This window comes from Pollachius pollachius (genome assembly GCF_949987615.1).
Source record: "Pollachius pollachius genome assembly, chromosome: 9".
NCBI classification, from domain to species: Eukaryota; Metazoa; Chordata; class Actinopteri; order Gadiformes; family Gadidae; genus Pollachius; species Pollachius pollachius.
Genome location: NC_136942.1, coordinates 24,157,170 through 24,165,381, shown reverse-complemented (window position 1 = coordinate 24,165,381; position 8,212 = coordinate 24,157,170). Strand labels below are relative to the sequence as shown.

The 8,212-nt window shown below is 42.9% G+C and overlaps 1 protein-coding gene across 3 annotated transcripts in view; it reads left to right on the top strand.

The window, feature by feature from the left end:
- The first annotated feature begins 1,264 nt into the window (after window positions 1-1,264).
- The window catches only part of pik3c2a (phosphatidylinositol-4-phosphate 3-kinase, catalytic subunit type 2 alpha), a 77,984-nt gene continuing 71,036 nt past the window's right edge, over window positions 1,265-8,212 (top strand). For 2 of the 3 annotated variants that reach the window (XM_079743312.1, XM_079743314.1), the window contains exon 1: window positions 1,265-1,320. The gene's annotated coding sequence lies outside the window, so the exon portion shown is untranslated. The remainder of the gene's footprint in view (window positions 1,321-8,212) is intronic. The other variant, XM_079743313.1, reaches the window with a different exon arrangement.

Genomic DNA, 8,212 nt, shown 5'->3' with positions numbered 1-8,212 from the left:
AGCCGTGCAACATCCAGACTGTTACACTTGAAATACTGACTGACAACTGTTACTATCCGTTCAACAGGTAGCTCTCATGTGCCAGCTATCATGCGCGTGCACCTAATTGGCGACTACTGTTGTTATCATGTGACATGCTGCGCGGATCGGATCATATTTATTTCTCCCTTCCGATATCCGATCCAGCGTTCTGGGCCAATATCGGACCGATACCGATGCCGTCGATCGGATCGGGACATCCCTAATTAAAATGATTAAAAGATTGGAAATATGATTATAATATATTGGGCGTTTGTATGTCGGGACCACAGTTTATATGGCTAGAGGCTAGCTGCTTCTAACTTATCCGATGTACTCCCGGTAGAAGCTAAATGCTAACGTAAACGATATTTTTCACGTTACGCTATCTTCACAAACAATATGCCATATGAACAAGACTCCGAGGAGTCCAACGGTGTCAGCCTCATCATTTTGTGAGCTTATCTCGATTAACTAGATATAAAAGAATAATGTCAATAACACTTCCTGGTTACTGTTATCTAAGCTGTATTTCCGATGACAATCCACGATTAGCCTATAAAGCAGCTCTTTGAGGTACATGTAAAATCCATGCGCTAATTTATAATCACTTCCCTTTAGGGGGTCATCCCTATGTTCCCCGTTTTTCCCAAAAAGGGTCCTATGTTCCCCTGTAGCAATACATAAGGGGAGCATAGGACCCTTTTTCTGAAAAAGGGTCCTACGCTCCCCCATTTAGTTTGCAACATCAGAAGCTATCAACCCTCTCGCTATGAGAAATGAAAACGGGACGCTGCTACTTCCCAGCTGAAGTAGCAGCGGCAAACTTGATCAAACTTTGCCTTAGCCATCTTTAAAGCTGGGGGGGGGGGGGGGGGGGGGGGGATGTGTGCGTGTGTACCAAAGTGTAGGTAAGTATTACAGTGATATTATTGTTTTGAAGATAAAGGTGATGCAGGTGTCATGATTCATTATTTGTTAGTTTCTTCTTAATTTCTAATTTAATCTTTGTTAATGCCAACCTCTTTTCACAACACATCTCCGTTAATTGAGAGGATTCTGCTTTCAGAGCCGGACAGAGAACAGTGGTGTATGGGCTGGTGTTTAGTCCACATGGTGGCGCGGCTCTCCAACTCAGCAGTGGGCGGGTTCTCCAAACAGAAACACCTCAACCGGAAAGCACTCCAACTCAGCAGTGGGCGGATTGCCCAGGGAGAAACACCACAACCGGAAGTGACGTTTCGTCCGGCAAAGAAAATGCAGTTCCAGGAGTAATGGCTGCAAAGCGCGAGCCGCTAAAAGGTAAGAGATTAACAGTTGGTTAACGCCATACTAGGCGCTTAAAGTTATGTCGTATGGTTACAACTATTACGCCTTTATTCGCATGTTGTAGTTGAACAATATGTAGAGTTTTGACGGTTTGTGGTCGACTTGTTGGCAGGTCGGTGTTTGAGAGCTTTACTTATTTAATCAGTGTTTAAAGTTCAGAAACATCGATAGGAACACCTGGTCATCGCCGGCTAACGCACACACATGTTCTCCGATGAGCTGTCACTGTGTGTGGCTGGTTCATTGGACTGTTCAACCCGGTCCGGGTTAAGATGCTAACAGCTAACTTGCATACAGTCAAACTTTGCGTGATAAGTTCTCACGTCGGCGTTACGTTCAGAATGAAGAGACGTTGGGTACAGAGCCGGCCCCGGGTACGAGCCCAGGCCGGGGGACGAGCCCAGGCCGGGGTACGAGCGCTTTCCCGTGATGTTGGGATGTCTTTACGTTTAAGTGCGATAGGGCTTGTAGGCAGTTCCGCTTAAACCTTCCGCATTGCAAACTTGTTTTCATGGATACTTTTGTAAATGTTTTAATTTGGTTCAATACTGCATTACAATCACATACAACACAAACAACAAACGTATATTCACGTCTTCTCAAGTAACAGAATATCTACCTATAGTATTAATCAATGACGTCAACACTCGTTTGTCTTGAAAGAACCTTTACTGCGCGTGGGACAGGTGTTCTAGTTTTACACACGGATGGTCCCTTAGATTCAAATCAGACCGCGGCGACCAAATCAACACATTACACCAGCCAGAAGCCCAACGTGTACACTGCCTTATGGCGTGTTTCCACCGAGCAGTGCTGTTAGGTGCGGTAAGGTTAGGTGGGGTGCGTTTCCACCGCTGACTGTACCATAATGGTAGGGCGGGTTTTAATCCGGAAGGCGATCATCATCATCATCATCATCATCATTATCATCATCATAGCAGCACGACACAGTGTAGCCTGCTAATAAAAAAGATGAAAAAGAACATGACACATTAAAAAGAGCAACAATGGAGGACATCGAAGAAGGACGGTGAACATTTGCGCAGATTTTCTCTGCTTTTGCCATTTTCCAGAAATACTTAACGGGTATTGTTTGTTTGTTTTATCGCCCTGTAGCACGGAAGTGACGATGCTGTCGACCAATCTAAGGACGGCGTATGTAGCTCCAACTTTTCGGCACCCTATCAGACCGCTTGGTAGCCAAAAGAAGGAGTACCGAAAAATAGGTAGCCTAAGCTCTGCTCAGTACGATTATTTTCGGACCCCGCCCACTTTTGGCGGTGGAAACGAGAACCAGATAGAAGGGGGCGCGTGAGATTTTCTTTCCCCATTATGCCTGATATAGCCTGTATTGTAAAAATATAGGCAACACACTGTCTTTAAGACTCATATCAGAGAATATCCCCGTCAGTTCGGCCGCGGCGCAATGAATGAAGACAGATGTTCCCGAAGTTACTAATTTACAACCTCGTTGATGACCAACAATTAGAAAGACATGTACTTTTATTTCAGCCTTGGGTGAAATCTTTCCTGCTGTGGGCTCCCAGACCGTAGTCGAGGAGCACAGGTTCCCTCCAGGGCCGATGCTCTCTCGGGGGTATCAGCCTTCACTTTGACCGGCAGTGGGTCTGCTTATAGGTCGGAAAGAAGCGGCCACCGATTATTGACAGGCTGGGTACTTTATTCGTAGTTCCACTAACTTAACAGTACACTTTTGCACGGACACAACCGGACTCGTTCATTCACTAAACTGACATGCGAAACCGCTCGCTCTCCTCGCTCATCCACTCACTCGCTGAAGTCACTCACACACACACTGCCATTCTCGCGCACACACATACGCTCCTCTCGTAACAGAAGCGTAGTGTGTACTGAATGCATGTTGATGATGATACATTTCCTATAGGGGGTAAATACATTGGCACGACACCGGCTTCCTCCATCAAAACAAGATCTCGAGATCGACTCCAACTCAGCCCGTGATCAACTGGTAGACCGCGATCAACTGGTTGGGCACCCCTGCTATAATGTTATGCTATGGACAGCTATAAATAAATGGACTAGTTAAACATGGTAGCAGAGGATGGTTAATTCAAAAACTCCAAATTGTAGGGCCCTATGATTTCCGTGATGCGGACAGAATCGCGGGATCTGGTATTAAAGGGTACATATTATGAAAACAACATTTTCCTGGGATTTGGGGTGTTTTGGGTCTCTGGTGCTCCCACACGCATACAAACTTTGAAAAAAGTCTGTACATGATTTTTTGAGTGAGATATCTATTCTGAAAGTACCCCGCCTACAGTTACCAAACGAGCCAGTCAGTTTCGGCGCCCCCTCCTACGTAGGAAGGGGGCACATTTGAATATTACCTCCCACTTCCCCACCCCCCTCCAATCAGAGCGTAGCTAAGATTTTGTGGACCAGTGGACGAGCGCTGAGATGTTCGCGCATTTCAGAAGCAGGGATATTCCATACAAAAGTAGATGTCTAATTTGTCAGTTTGCCATGTGACTGCCTGGCAGGGAGTCCGGCAGCTCCGGCAGGGAAAGCTCGGCTCTAGTCCGGCAGCTCCGGCGGCACAATCCTTTTCTCCTCCCTGTCGCGGTTCAATATGGACTTCAGAGAGTCAAGGCCAAAGTTCCTTTCCCCCAATTCTTCTCAACCATGGCCGAGATATCCCCCACTACGAGTCTTTACTTGTTGTGGAAGTACGAGAGACGTCGGACGCCGTCTTTATTCATAATATCATCTGAGGCGCACATAGCTTTTGGGCATGATATTATGTATAATATTATATAAATACTTATATTACATAGATATAGAGCTCCGGGAGTCCGCAAACGGCAACAATAACTTCTCCTCCATGCTGTGGTTCACTCTGACAGCTCATTGGTCAATGGGCAGAAGCTAATTTGATTTAAAGCTACAGACACTAGAAACAGCGCATTCTGAATAGGGGTGTAACGGTACACAAATTCACGGTTTAGTATGTACCTCGGTTTTGAAGTCACGGTACGGTACAGGACGGTACCGTTCATAGTTAAGGGGAAAATTAAAAAAAAACTGCTTGTTTGTCAACAACAGAGAATGGCCGTAGATCAGCAGCAATGAAAACACAGATAAACTTGGTTATGGCATTTGCATTATTGAATTCCCCTACAGGGGTTGTTGAAATAGTGTCGTGAGCGGGGTTTGCACAGCTCGTTTCTTTTTCACAGCAACACTGATAGTAACACCTGGATGGTGCCTTTTCAAATGCATGTGCATGTTAAAGTGATGTACGTAGACACGGAGAGCCCTCTCCATAGCCGGAGAGCCTGTCGGAGACCCTCTCCGTAGCTTACGTGTGCATCTAATATTTTTTAACTATCCGTCGACGCCATGGACCTATTGGTCAACGCAACGGAGACGGCAAGGGCTGTGATTGGTCCTCTAACAAAATCATTTCCGGAATCACTTCTCCGGTTTGACTTTGCACCTTGATTACTTTGTACATTGTTTACTTAGCACCTTAAGGACCAATAAAACAACAAATAAGATTTGGAAAGCTTTGCTACTTTATTTACAACACTGCTTACATGGTTTGTAGTCAACATATAAGATCGATCGGGCGGCGAATTGCATTGCGTATCCGACATCCCGACGGAGAGCTGCTGAGGGGTCTCCGTAGTTACGGAGTCGGAGTAGTATACTTTGGCTAAACAGCCCGGGGGAAACTCCGACTTCAAGTTTTAAATTCCGCATCTCAAAACAAGCCTTTACATTCGCCATATTAACGCTATGTACGCTGCATTTACGCACCGCGGTCCACCTCTGTAACCACACCGAAGTGCCTGTACCGTGGCGATTCGGTCCAAATACGTGTATCGTTAACACCCCTAATTCTGAATGGACTGAAACAGAGGGGAATAGCGGTAGGCAAATTTCTTTTTACCTCAAAGCCATTTCCAGCAAACAGCGTCAAAAACATGTTTTCTGGAACTCATATACTATGTTTACTTGTTGAGAAAACACCATAATATGTCTCCTTTTAAAAATGGAATTAACAGTAAAACGTGGAATACTGCAGAATTTATAAAGAAAATTGTGGCCTGATTATTGTCGTAACCTAAATGATTTAATAATTGTAAAATTACAGACGAGTAGGCATAAATTAGGCATGCAAATTATCGAGTAATTCATTAATCGATAGTTGTTTCATCTTATCGATGGATGATCGATTAATTGATAAGTGGCAATTCTTCTGAGAAACTGAATTTCCCTCTGAACAGTTTCTATCTACTGTATACGTAACATAAAATGCTATCTTCCTTATGATAAAGAAAAAATGCAAATCATATTCCTTAATCAAAGATTTATTCTGGCCTCACTTGCGGTCAGGGAATAACATTTTGGTAGCATATAAAACATATTCAGAATAAAAAATATCAAAATATTACACAGGCTACTTAACATGAAAATAAATTAGGAATTCTCTCATCTGCGACATTGGAAACATTAATAGCAGCAGCCTAAAAAAAATACATTGCTGGATAGAAGAATACAATACTATGTAGGCTACTTTAACATGAAAATATATTAGTGCACTGGCTCTTAGCAGCATAATAAAATAAATTCTGAAAAGTAAATAAGGTGTCACATGTGGACTGTTAGCAGCATTTATAATCCCCCTTAAACTGGGAAATGTGACAATATCACAATAACATTAGTAGACCAGGACTGGACTGTCGTAGCTCTAGTTAACTTAAAGGGGACATATCATACCACCAGGTGTGAGTGTGATTAGTCATTACAAGCAGGTTTGAAAATGTGCAGCATTGTGACATCACAGGTGGGCGTGTCCACCTAGATGTGTGCTGGATAGATCAGTCTACCAGCCTACCCAGTGGACTTTAGCAAAAGTTGCTCATCTATCCGTCACACATCTAGGTGGACACACCCACCTGTGATGTCACAATGCTGCACATTTTGAAAACGGCTTGTAACGGCTAATCACACTCACACCTGGTGGTATGATATGTCCCCTTTAAAATATAGGCTGCCTGATGATAAGATAAGGTAAGAGAGTCCTTTATTAAACCCCCTTGGGAGAAATTCACAGGTGACCAGCAGTACAGTGGGAAAAGAGAAGTGTGAAAACAGTACATATACAATAAATGTACTAATTTAAAATTTAATTTGAATAAGATAAAATAAACATACTATATACACACGAGGACAAAATTGTTGGTACCCCTCTGTTAATGAAAGAAAAACCCTCAATGGTCACTGAAATAACTTGAAACTGACTAAAGTAATAATGAATAAAAATTTACTGAAAATTAACCAATGAAAATCAGACATTGCTTTTGAATTGTGGTTCAACAGAATCATTTTAAAAAACAAACTAATTAAACAGGCCTGGACAAAAATGATGGTACCCTTAACTTAATATTTTGTTGCACAACCTTTTGAGGCAATCACTGCAATCAAACGATTTTTGTAACTGTCAATGAGACTTTTGCACCTGTCAACAGGTATTTTGGCCCACTCTTCATTAGCAAATTGCTCCAGTTGTCTCAGGTTTGAAGGGTGCCTTCTCCAGATGGCATGTTTCAGCTCCTTCCACAGATGTTCAATAGGATTTAGGTCAGGGCTCATAGAAGGCCACTTCAGAATAGTCCAATGTCTTGCTCTTAGCCATTCTTGGGTGTTTTTAGCTGTGTGTTTTGGGTCATTATCTTGTTGGAGGACCCATGACCTGCGACTGAGACCAAGCTTTCTGACACTAGGCAGCACATTTCTCTCCAGAATGCCTTGATAGTCTTGAGATATCATTGTACCCTGAACAGATTCAAGACACCCTGTGCCAGATGCAGCAAAGCAGCCCCAGAACATAACTGAGCCTCCATGTTTCACAGTAGGGACATTGTTCTTTTCTTGGTATGCTTCTTTTTTGCGTCTGTGAACATAGAGCTGATGTGCCTTGCCAAAAAGCTCCAGTTTTGTCTCATCTGTCCATAGGACATTCTCCCAGAAGCTTTGTGACTTGTCAATATGCATTTTGGCAAATTCCAGTCTCGCTTTTTTATGATTTGCTTTCAACAGTGGTGTCCTCCTTGGTCGTCTCCCATGAAGTCCACTTTGGCTCAAACAACGACGGATGGTGCGATCTGACACTGATGTACCTTGACCTTGAAGTTCACCTTTAATTTCTTTGGAGGTTGTTCTGGGCTCTTTGGTTACCATTCTTATTATCCGTCTCCTCATTTTGTCATCAATTTTCCTCCTGCAGCCACGTCCAGGGAGGTTGGCTACAGTCCCATGGACCTTAAACTTTTGAATAATATGTGCAACTGTAGTCACAGGAACATCAAGCTGCTTGGAGATGGTCTTATTGCCTTTACCTTTTACATGCTTGTCTATAATTTTCTTTCTAATCTCCTGAGACAACTCTCTCCTTCGCTTCCTGTGGTCCATGTTCAGTGTGGTACACACCATGTCACCAAACAGCACAGTGACTACTTTTCACCCTTTAAATAGGCAGACTGACTTGATTACAAGTTTAAAGACACCTGTGATGCTAATTAGAGGACACACCTTAGGTTAACATTTCCCTATGGTCAAATTATTTCCATCTTTTCTAGGGGTACCATCATTTTTGTCCAGGCCTGTTTCATTAGTTTGTTTTTTAAAATGATTCTGTTGAACCACAATTCAAAAGCAATGTCCGATTTTCAATGGTTAATTTTCAGTAAATTTTTATTTATTATTACTTTTGTCAGTTTCAAGTTATTTCAGTGACCATTGTGGGTTTTTCTTTCATTAACAGAGGGGTACCAACAATTTTGTCCACGTGTGTATATGTAATTGTCCGTTTGTA